The 13,086-nt window shown below is 33.1% G+C and overlaps 1 protein-coding gene across 1 annotated transcript in view; it reads left to right on the forward strand.

Annotated features, from left to right (window-relative positions):
* The window catches only part of LOC125057396, a 157,216-nt gene that overhangs the window by 47,893 nt on the left and 96,237 nt on the right, over positions 1-13,086 (forward strand). The gene's annotated exons all lie outside the window — the stretch shown is intronic.

Below are 13,086 nucleotides of genomic sequence, written 5' to 3' on the forward strand. Positions count from 1 at the left end.
TTGGCACGTCGAGATATTTCCGAATCAACAGGACTGAATCCTAGAAATGTTGTCATACAAATTCTTTAAATGTAAATAATAAATAAATACCCGCAACCGGAGTTCGTGGGCGTGGAGCGTATATAAATATATATATAAAAAACGCGTTGAGAAATAATATAGATAGTCGAGATTCCGCGTACGTCTTATTTATTTATAAGTTTAAAAAACAAATTTTATACACTTACACATAAATTATATTAGAACATAAGCAAGCTAGCAAGGGAAAAAATGAAATAAGCAACCACAAAATATATATAAAAATGAATCCCTATTTCCCTTGGTCACGGCATCACGCGGGAACGGCTGGACCGATTTCGCTAATTCTTTTTTTGTCGTGTTTGTTATTGTCAGGAGAAAGTTCTTTAGAAAGAAAAAAAATTAAGATATAATAATTGCGCGGAAAATATAAGAATACTTTACCACCATATTAAGTAATCTTGACTTTTGTTACGATGGCAATTTTTTTTTTAGTGCATAGCGCTTTTACAATTCTAACTTTTTTGATGTAACCTTATGGCGATTGACATAACATTGACATAATGCGAGCTGCAAATATCGTCGAAGAGGATGTAAGAAAAATGAATATCGTTTAAAAGAAATGCTTCGGTCGGAGTTATCAATTATTATACCAATTCATAATCAATATTCATAGGTAAGACAGGACGACGACTGTCGGGTCAGCTACTAATAACTAAAACTTAATAGAAACTTAAACATCATTAAGAGCATGAGAAACAAAGTTATGGTAAGTTGGAAGATTGTTGTAAAATATATCATACTCGTATATCAATATTTTCACCAATGTTAGTAATTAGGCTGTAAGAGCGTGATAGCCTATTCAATGGACCATTAAAAGTAGCAGATAAGCGAGCCGTAGGTACTTATAGAAGACGTTTCGTTCTATTAGATAAGTTATACTGGTCTCCTCGAACAAGTGCCGTTATGTTCAAATAAATAAACACCAATACCTTTCGATTATCAGACCATGATACTATGTCCGTTGTCCGTTGTCCGCAGGGTAACTGCTGAAAAACTTTAATGACTTGTTATTGAAAATAATTAAAAAGCTAGCGAACTTATTACAATGTTATTATATCCTGGTAGAGCGAAATATTCTATAAAGATAAAACCGAAAAAATAAACGAAGAAAATTCAGTTTCTTTAGACTGTTAGAATGTTTAAAACAAAAAGTTTCCAGGCGAAGGATACGAAAGGACCTTATTATTTCTTTGTGCGAGTTCATTAGCTGAGACTTAAATAAATACGAGACTTGAGACACGATGGAGACATTCAGAGGGACTTCGTTAATCATTTCAATGTGGTTTTTTGGTTTTTCGTTTCTACCTTTACATTTTACGTTTGGTTTTTATTATATACTTGCGACGTGGACCGCGTGAAATTCAATTCCTACCCTAGTACGACAAATTGAAGGATCTTTGCTTCTAATACTATGTAAATAATAAATGCTTAAGGATAGGCTCGTGTTATGTAATAAAAAGTAAGTATATACCATATAACCTTACTTTGTGTGGTGTGGTTAAGTGCCTTTCATCTCTATGGACGTGTGTTCACTGGCTGGGCACCAATGGATTTTGCTTACTATATGCGTAATTAAAACTTGCTTAAACAGTGAAGAAACCAGCATGTCTTAAACCTCGACATGTTTCAGAAACAGAGTGCTACGTAGCACTCTGTGATCTGTATAAAATATGACAACAGTTCTGCAAAAATGTCGCCCTTACACACACGAAAGTACGCTGACAATTAATTAAAATAATAAAGCATTCTCCTCTTACAAAACCCGCGGCATTACAGCGTGAAGCGACACATAAACCTTAAACAGAGCGTTAAGTCTTCCATAAACTATTTCATTAGGCGGCGCTTAAGTTAATCTTGTCTTAGCGCGTTACCGGAGAGAAGGGTGAAGGGCGGGAAATTTCAATTTAACTCATGTGGGTTCCTTAAAAGCTTTCTAAATTGTTCTAGACGGCCCGTGCTTACACTTTATGCAATTAAACCGCCAGATACAACCTCACCACACCTACTAGATATTTAGTCATAAGAAAATTTTGTTCAGAATGTTATTTAATTTGTGATTCTAGATTTAATTAGTTAGGATGTAATGTTTTCCATTATTCTTTTATTTTATATCCAAAATATGCTTCCCTGGAACAGATTACGTATTAGCGTTTCGACCTTTGCCCTTCTCTTTGTTCAAACTTAATTGTTTTGTACTTTTTAACAACGCATTGTTTTGAGAACATACTTCTACTAAAAAACTTTGAATTATTAGAAGTAGTACATAAATTAAAACGCGTTTTGAGCTTTGTAATGTATTTTTGAAGTTATACTTTTTTAGGCGCGTTATGAAAATTTTTATTAGTGAAATTTTACGATGCGCGCGCGCCGTGACACAACATTAACAGAATGAAGTTGCCTACTGAAGATGCTACGGCATTGGACATAATTTAAAAACAACATTCGAATAATAATAGAATTAATGACTCCTTTCCCAGTCTTTGATTATTTAATTGTAATTAATTATTTGCATGCAATCAAAAACTATTTTTAATAATGCCAAAGAAGTATAACTTCTTACGCGCGTACATAAGTACACGCACCCTATTTTGTATCAATTCATGAAAAATACGTAACATTATATTCAAAAAAAGCAAACCTGGCCGAGTTTCTTGGGTCTCTACTCGTAGGTAGTTTGTTTACTTGTTTTTGTGATCATTAATATGTTTCGGTTAAAGTTTGTATCTCTTATATCCAGGAGAGACTGTGAACTAACTTAAGAGACTAAAGAGAGAACTTAATATCCATCCATTTAAAGTACAAATGATAAAAATTATAGATAGAATATATTTATAAGATAGATATTAAATAAATGTAGTGCCTGTATACTATAATAATGAAGTTAGTGAGTGTGAGTGAGGGCTAAAAGCTCGAATAATTATCTCTTAAAAGCTCCTCAGTGATAAATTAATTTACTCAGAACGCGACGAAAAACTTCGTCGACACAAACGAAGCGTGACATTAATATTTTCGACGCGTACATATATATTTCTTTCAATAAATCTTAAAAGCCTTCAATAACTAAGTTATTTTGACTATAAAGGAGAAAATTAGACATTTTCCAATAAAATCAATTTGTAACCTTTAATTAGGTGCAATTTATATAAAACCTATGAAATTTTAATAAATTATTAGCTGTTAATGTGAGAATCGATACGCTCCATGGAATCCGTTTATGTTTGTATAACACTTGAAATTTTTTATATGATTTTGTTTTATGTACGATTTTACTATGTTATGGCGTAGGCATGAATTACCTCATGGCCAAATATGTCTGAATTTCATATAAATAAAAATTTCTGGAGTCCATGGGCCATTTGCACTTTAATATAAGTGACCACCTACAAAAACTTGCTCTTGAATGTCTAAATAAAATAAATTAATATTATATTATATATTATATAAAGATCAGGTAGAGTGGAAGAGTGGTTCCCTGGAACAGATCGCAGTTGCCCTCTTTTTCATTTAATTATGTCAATTGTATTATATTTCTGTATGCAACGAAGTGTAAATAATTAAATAAAAATCTAAACCAATGCAATGTTTTCAACTGAGAATTTATAAGTTATTTAAGCAATTCCCTTTATGTATCCGCCAAGTCCTTTTAATTGTTTCTGTAAGTCACGTTAGCAAATAGCTTAAAAATTATCTTACAACTTGTAATAATCTTATTCGCAGACACATCTAGATTACTTAAAGCTAATTTATTCAACGGTACTACTTCAATGGATTTTTATTCCTGTAGCACGTGAAAGTGTCGTCGCACCATCCGCATATCGGAATCGTAATATACTGTATATACGTTAATAATAAATTGGCGGATTATTTGTACATTATATAATTATATATATATTTTTGATATGAGTTTATCATTAAGAAGAAAAAATATCAGGTAATAAGCCCAAATGCATTGACTTTATAACGTTTTTCTTAAATTTCTTTATCTATGAGCGTTATGTTTGTGCTAAAAAGAAATTTAATATTTTCTCGCCGTTATTGAAGACGCCCTTAAGTTACCGACCAGATTGCGCGTAAAGCTTAGACGTATTTTAATTAATATTTTCTTTTTTACGTGTAAATAAAATAAAACTTTTAAGGTTATAAACGAGGAATTATAAATATATTGCGTCCATCCTGAACTATTTACAGCACTTGTGGTAAGCGCAAGACAATGGCATCAGCAGTAACTATATATATCCGAAGCGTACAACGAATAATATGTGAAAATATACAACAGTACATATTTTAAGTAGTATGATGTTCCTTATATGGGCTTGAGAAAATTAGTTAGATCCCCAATTAAAGTTCAACAAGAGCCTCGTGGTATTAATTTAAAGCCTGGCCAGTTTTGACTATGTTAAGCTAATTTAAGCTATATATATATATATATATATAGGAATTATAATGTCAATGTAGGACAAATAATACGTTCTCTTTGATGTTATTTTTCATTGAAAAGCTTTCAAAAAACCACATTTCATAATATTATCGGGTAAGCAGATTTGGAAGTCCCTTCGCTTGTTTACCCTGAGGCTAATGAGGAGCGACAAACTTGGGAATAAGGATGATTTTAACTTACCTGTTTCTGGCTTCCTTTCTTCCCCTCTTAATTGTATTGACTTGAACGTAGCATTAAATTTAAAATATCTCTAAGCAGATTATTTAAATCGTTTTGGAAATCAAGATACACTGTCACAAACCAGCGGAGTATGGCAGTGGCGTAACTATACCATCTGGGGCCCGTGGGAAATCTTCTTTCGTGGCAATTCTTTTGATGGGGCCCTATCAGTAAAAATCAAAAACTTCGAGATTTTCAGCGTACTCAATCACACGTTGTATATGTTCGACTAATGGCCATAGGCCTCCTCTCTTTGGCGAGAGGGATCTGGTCTGTAGTCCCCACGCTAGCCCAATGCTTATTGAAGACTTCACATACTTCTATAGAACATAATATGTCTAGGGCAGGGGCCCTCTTGGGTCAGGGGCCCGTGGCATTTTGCCAGCCCTGCCACCCTATTGTTACGCCACTGAAGTATGGGATTTAAAAAATATATATAATATATATTTCATTAAATAGTTCTACATAATTGTTCATCCATGGCGTCTAAATAATATTTATACTTTAACTGAGATCACAGGAAAATTTCTGTGTGGATATAGATGCACTCTTTGTTCCATATTTGTCATAGTCCGATGACACGGATGTCAGACACGACAATGCTAATCCATTATTAATTATGAAATGGTTAGCTTGCTGTTTTATTTAAAGTTAATTTACATTTGCATATATTTTTAGCAATATTTATATAAAACTAGCAAACCCGGCGAACTCCGTTTCGCCACCTTGGCTTCGTTTTATGTAACATTTCGTTCGGTGATCCCGCTTTTCTGTTGAAATTTTCTTTGCTATACCTATACCTCACGGAGCTCGAGACCTTTCCAACGAATGAAAAACCGTGGAAATCGGTTCGTCCATTCTTGAGTTATAGCGTCAGGAAGGAAAACCCGACTTATTTTTATTTATATAAAATTATATGAAATATGAATAAAGTAGTTATAACCCTCTCTGTTTACGAGAATAGTGTTATCGTACAATGTTATATTCAAAAGGACGCGATGTTTACGTCTAAGAGGGCAACCCACGTTATTTGTTGACGTCAAGCGCTAAGTGGTGTCAAAGGGACGGTAATAAATAAATCAATGTCTGCCAAATGCCACACATTAGATCTATTAGCTTATGTTTGACTGATTTTTAGTTTGCGTTTGATTCGGACTCATTGTTTGTGGACTCAGTTACCGCACTTTGACTCTCAATAGGTCCGTTGTTCGTAGCGTCGGACTCATTTAAAGCTGATTGCAGAATTAAAAAAAAATAGTTTCACTGCGAAATTTGGAAGAGTCCAAAACTGCTATAACCACTAAAAGACGAAGGCAGTAACTAAGTTAAAGGTTAAATTGAGTATTAGATAAGTTACCTAATACTCAATTTCTAAATTAAGATATGATGTCTCTTAAAAAATCTCTCTCACCACATTTATTAGTGGTATTCTTTAAAACACGCTTCCAATATGGTTTTTATAATTTTAGTTTGATAGTAGTTATTTAATTATTTGCTAGGTAATATCTGTGTACGTCAAATAAAATAAGTAATAATAAGTATTGCAATACAGCGTACACTGACACAGGAACCTTTTAAAATTTGTTTTAATTTTATTTTATAAAGTTTTAATTATTTTTATTATTACTATGTAGGTTAAGAAAATTGCAAATACTGTATATTTGATTGCTATGTTTAGGTTTTAATAAACGGTAATATAGATTTAAATTAAAAATTAACTGCATACTAACTACACTGAGTTAGCTATCGTGTCGCTGGTTTATAGATCAGCTTTGCGTGTTGTTCCCATGAGAATGTAAGTGCGTGCTCCTATTTCACCATGCTTGCTGCTGATAGAGGACAAATCTTTGTTTTTAATTTATTTTATTATTATTAATTACTCAAGATGTCATGTGAAACATGGTGTAATGGTTGCAACTCCTTACCAACGTTGTGTAAAACAAAAAACTTGGCGATTAAAAAGAGTGGCGGAGAGTTTCTACGCCCTACGCCCTTGATTAGAACTGGCAGTAAATGTAAAAATTAGAAGCATTTCTTATATATTTATTTTTTGACGTTCATCATTCACATTGATACCTATATGAATAAATGATTTTGAATTGAATTGAATTGATAATAAAACTTAATCATTCAAATCCTATACTTTTAACTAAAGTTCTCTTTCATCACGTTCTGTCAAATCGTGTCAACGCTGTGATGAAAAGAGACAAGCATTCTAAAACGGTGCAATTAGAGTGATTTAGATTTTGTGAACAGTGGAACATTCCCTTAGAATCCGATTGCCAAATCTTGGACTACGTGCCTAAGTGGATATTAATCGTTAGAGGTGAGATAGTATCGTGATGGATGTCCGACTGTCTGCCCCTGATCGATGTACCTCTACACTAACAACTCTGATTTATTGCTCAATGTTTTTACTTCACCTACAATTCACTATTACACCTGTTCTTAATTACTCCTGAGATTTGTGAGATAATCAACCGACCGATCTTTAGTATAAAAAGAAATAATGATCATTTTTATCCTACTCCAAAAAACCTTCAGGGTATACATACAAGTTGTAGATATTTTTTTGTATATTGACAAATTCAAAACACTTTTAATAAAGAAATTTTATTTAATCGATTAGTTAGGAATATGTTATAAATATAGAAGAGAATCGGGTTTTTATAATGTAGCTTTATCAGTTCGTTTACTATTAAAAATAGGCGGTTTAAATAAAATATTTTGTAAAGTACAGTATAATAATTCGATATAAGTCTTGAAAGCGTGCTCTTTTATTCATAAGAACTAAATCAGTTTTATTATATTGAGAGAAAGCGACCGAATTAAAACAGTTCAATAAGACTAATTTAGCTTTCAGATTTAGATTTAAAAAATAAAGCATTCAATTTTTATAAAATTAATAACTTTATTATTTTATTAGTATAAAAGAAAATTAAAATAACCAAGAGTACCTACATACTAATACATTAATCTTTTAACTAGTTTAAAATACAATTAAAATAAACAAAACAACATTAGAAACAACATAGCATATGAATGAGGGTGAAATTCCAAAATTATAAGCAACATTAAAACAGCTCTGTTTTTCTTCTTAAAAAAAAACTATTCTATATAACATATTTATATAACTAATTTATTAAATTTACTATTGGTTTATAGTTTTTTAGGACAACGTAGGTACATGTTTTGTGTGTTTCTATCATCTGTTATTGGCTTGACTCCTTTTCTTCAGTAATTATACAATATTTAAAATAATTGAAAATGAAGGCTGCTTAACAATTTCGATTCTAAATAAAACGAATTTTAGCGGGATTTTAAGACAAAATAGTAATTTTATTAAGATAAAAGCATGAAATACAGAGTGGCGTTTCATCTGGGTTTATCCGCTAAGCCGGTAATTGTGGCACGCGGGCGGGCGGCGCATTAGGCGAAGGGCGGGCTGCGGAAGGTTCACAGACTCTGTTACCCCACGTATTAATTATTCCGACACGCGATGATTTCCCATTTTATTTTAATATGTCATCCCGTTTTTGTTTTTAAAATAAGCGTAAGAAACGGATATTGATCCGAGTTATCTATTCAATCATAATCTAACCTATATCAATGGGTTAGGTATCTATATGTTAAATGGTAATTTAACCTATGAAATTAGTTTTTACGTGTACAATTAGTTGCATCTAAGCACTAACAGGATACAAGGTTATGAGGTTCGGTGACTAAAAATACGCATATTTTGTCTAGCGTGATCAATTATAGAAATATAAAATTATTTGGGAATGACAAATATACAACATGGAATATTTAAGTCAAAACCATCATACAAATATAATGTGAGAGTAGACGAAGAAAGAGAAAACTACTAACAGATTTTCGCATTTACATTGATAAATGTCAAAATTCGATCTGTCGAATTGAAAGATATTTTACAAAAACGATCCATCGATCGGTTATTGAAAAGTATTTTATGAGAAATGGATTTAAATATCAATCTCTAGTAGTTAAAAATTGGATTGGGATTGAGTATAGAATGCGGCCTAGGTATATATAAGTGAAGGTCTATGACTAAAAGGCAAAGTATTATACTACTATGGAGCTATTTCACCGTTTTAGGTAGCATTTCAATAAATTAACTCTAATTGTGAGAGAGAATGGCGAACGTTGCTACAGCAGTATTGCATTGGTTGTGGTTAACGGAGATTTGTGCTCACCTGAGAGATAGACTTTGCTATGGCAATATATTAAAGCTAATTACCTTGAATAAAACAAATCTTTTTGAATAAAAATAACATAGGAGACAATTGTTTGTTGAAATTGCGTTGTTTTTTCCTGTTTATATTTAAGAAGCATTAATTAAATTATTTGCTGAAAACGAGAAATGACGAACGCAATTGTAGTTAACAATGTTTGATTACTAATTACCGAATTTAAAAACAAGAAGGTTAGTGTTTTTATATGCCCATGTGTAATTGTGTCTCAACAAATTTTAATATTTAAGGTATCACAGGATTCAGATCCCTTGCGAAATAGTCACATCAAAGTAGATGAATTATGATTATTATAATTTAATAACTCTTACGCACAACGGACCTAATGAGTCCACCAACCAACTAAATTACTCTAATTGTTCTCTATTAGCTAAGTTATAATTGTTTCTCTTTCAGTCAAATCCTGTTTTTTGACGTGATAAAACCACAGAGAGATGGGTAATTTATTTTTATTTTTATTTACTGGTAGTTTTTTGGATCTGAATTTACTCATTACCAAATATCTTAAATAGAACTAAGTATAGCCATATATATATAAATGGTACGCAATAATCAACAGCCTAACATATTAAACCAATGGAAAATCGATCAAAATCTGATAAATTATTATAACACACGAAAAACCCACACTCAATAGCTAGTGATGTGAAGTATGAAATTTTAATGAGGTGAGCCGTTGATTAAATAATAATCCATTATTTCGTAATACGTTGTTTGGTACAGACACCAACGTGATTTTAATCATTAAAACTTTATAATTAACATTCTATTCTATCTGCCTCTTTACTCTGTAAAATCTATATGAATTGAATCAAATTAGCTGGAAATGGAGTATCATTCTAAAAATTATATTATGAGGGAATGAGCCAAGTAGAACCGGCATAGTTTACCACTGCATCGAAATAGTGAAGGAGGGCCTGCTACAGCTGAAAGCCAGCAATTGGCGGGAGGTGGAATAGGACAGGGAGTGCTGGAAGACTCTTATTTCGGAGACCAAGACACTTTTTGTGTCGTGGAGCCTGCTGAGTGAGTGAGTGAGTGGCATTAGGATGAAACGACGACGTCAATCTATGGCTGACTAGACTTGGATTTTTTTTAAAAAATAAAATATGTTTATTATGGAACATAAGATACATGTATCACTTATTACAACGTGGTACAAAATGTTAATATTAAAATCAGAATCACTATTGCGCAACTTATTCTGGAGCCACCACTACCGTGACGTTCCACCTAGACGTATGGCAAGAGCTTTTTAAGACGCTTTACGGAACCAGCTGCCATTCCAGGTACTTCACCACCGTTACTACTTAGGGGCCTTCACGAGGAACTTGCAAACCACCTGGTGTTGAGGTAGCCTGCTTGTTTCCTCCTGTCCCATTTAAAAAGGGACATCTATTATTTATTAAAACACTAAAACTAAGAAAAGAGAATGCAATTTATAAAAAAAAAACAAGAAACCCTAAAAGAAGCTGTTGATTGTGTGCGAAGTCCAAAAGTAATTACCACAATAAGGCAGTAATGAGCAGTTGAATTTTCCGGCAATTACCGCCTCCGACCGGCCGGCACTGATCCTCCCGGCAGACAACCCTTCACGGAAATGTTTTTCTATCAGCCGATGGAAACTGATGGACCGATTTAATTAAATAGAAGCTCGAGACGAAAATCTAATTATTTTAAGTTGATTTCTTTATATTCCTATATTATATTTTATAATAAATCTTCACGCCTTTTTCCCGAAGGCAAAAAGAGAGAAGAGAGACTATTTTGTTGGTAGGCCCCCGGTTTTCCGTGCTACGGTCCTAACATATCAATCAATCTAAAAAATAAAATAAAAAAAAAGTTGTTTAAGGGTGGTCCTTGTTACTTAGCGATATAAAAATAGTAAACGACCTATTCTTTGTCTATATTAATAAAATAGAATCGCAAAATACGCCTGGAAAAATGCCGCAATTTTTGTTTAATATTCCTTGAACTATGAGGAGGTTTGGAGAGAAAAATATGAAAATATAAAATTTTTGGTTTATTTAGTACGTAGGTTTTTAATCCGGAAAAACTAACAATCTCTATGGGTAGCATAGCAACATGTTCCATATGTTGATATGTAGCTTCTAACAAGGTAGGCTAAGTAAAATTTAAAATTATTGTGAAACAAAGTACTCGGCCAGTACTTGATAAAAATTGGTCACGCCGTTTCAGCAGAGTTCGACAAACACACGAAAACGTTATATTTATGACAGTGCAATGGCGCTGGTATCAGCTGCCAATTTCATTATTTAGTAACTTCAAAGTGAAATTAGTACAAATCAGTTAAGATCTACAAAAAACAGACTATTTGATAGTCTGTAGTAATAATTTTGTCTTTGTTACTTATGTTGAAGCAATGGTGTTAGTGTCAGCTGCCATTGTCATTATCATTTAATAACGTCAAAGTCAAATTAGTGCAAAACCGTTAATACGAATGGTTTATTTCCAAACGACTATTCAATGGTCAATAATAATAATGACTATTACATTACTACATGCTATCAAATAGTCTGTTTTTGTTGATCTTAACTGATTTAACTAATTTGACTTTGAAGTTACTAAATAATGAAAATGGCAGCTGATACCAGCGCCATTGCTCCGACATTTATTATCTGACTGTAGTATTTTAAGCATTTTCAGTACTAAGTTTTGTGGACTAAAATACAGGCTCCGCTAAGCTTATTTTGGTTTCTCGTAATTGATGCCAATTATAACAAGACGCTAGATAGACAACATCGCCTCAAATTGTTTTGCTTGTAAGAGCAATTACTTTTAGTCTAGACTTGATTATATTTCTAAAAGAAAATGAAGTATATACTAAAGTTTTTGTTGGAAGTTAAAACCTCAGATAAACATATTGAGTGGCGCTGGACAGAAACCGGTGGAAACAGATAGTCCGCTCCAGATACTTCCTTGCTGACCACGAGGCTCTGACATGATATGACGATGAAAGAGAGAGAGTATAGATGGCATTAAAGCTCTTGAATAATTTAAATAAAACAATTTTAATTCATCTACAAGTTTGGGAGCGTTCAAGTATTACGTAATGTATTTTGGTAGGGGGGGGGGGGGGGGGGGTCCTTTTGTGAAACGTTACGATGCGGGGCGGGGATTAAATTACGCGTTATTGTTAATATTTTTTTCGACTTACACCACATTATAGTAACTAAAGAGTCACTAGGTGGTCCCGAAACGTTTTACTATACTTGGGTACAGTACTGTACTTGGGTACTGAAAAACGTTACGACGAGTTACATGGGGGGGGGGTCAATAATCTCCAAAAAATGCGTTACGTAATACTTGAACGCTCCCTTTCACAAATTAGAAATATCACAATTATTAACCCTAGCATCGTGTTGTAGTGATATAGCCGTTTTTTTCCTTACTTCCCCAATTCTGTTAATGGCTCGGTACAAACGCGTGTGCTTGCCCTCATATTGTTTGTCAATAAATATCTTATCTGTATACCTTTATGTTTTAATAACTCAACCATACGAGCTCGTACAAATATAACTACAGTTAAAATCTGTTATAACGGACATCGACGGGACTACTTATATTTGGTCGTAAAAACTAATAGTCGTAACAGCCGATGACGTTGTTATTAAGTACATAATACATAGAATTCAGCCGGGACCTTTGCTTTTGTTCAATATAACCGGTTTGTTGTTCTTAACGAAGTCTTCGTAAACGGTTTTGACTGTACTGTTTTGTTGTAATTGTCAGTACTATTTTCAAAATATAACCTTTTTTTGGATAACCGAGAAGGATATGCTATTTTCGCATTCCCCGCAGTTCAATATGGGAATGTATACGAAGATATTATGTGGGATTTGATTCACAAATCTTTGGGTCCATCCCGCCTTGCCGCGTAAGGTGACTCGCGTGGTGAATTTCGAAATCTACAAGCACCAAGTATATAAACCTTAACTACATACGATAGCTATTAAAATAGCACCATCATATTATTTATATTGTATTCTTCAAAATGCTTAGAAAGTATAGATATAATTACCGCTAGCGATGACATAGAGGCAGAAACGCTAACGG

Source organism: Pieris napi, chromosome 16, assembly GCF_905475465.1.
Source record: "Pieris napi chromosome 16, ilPieNapi1.2, whole genome shotgun sequence".
NCBI lineage: Eukaryota > Metazoa > Arthropoda > Insecta > Lepidoptera > Pieridae > Pieris > Pieris napi.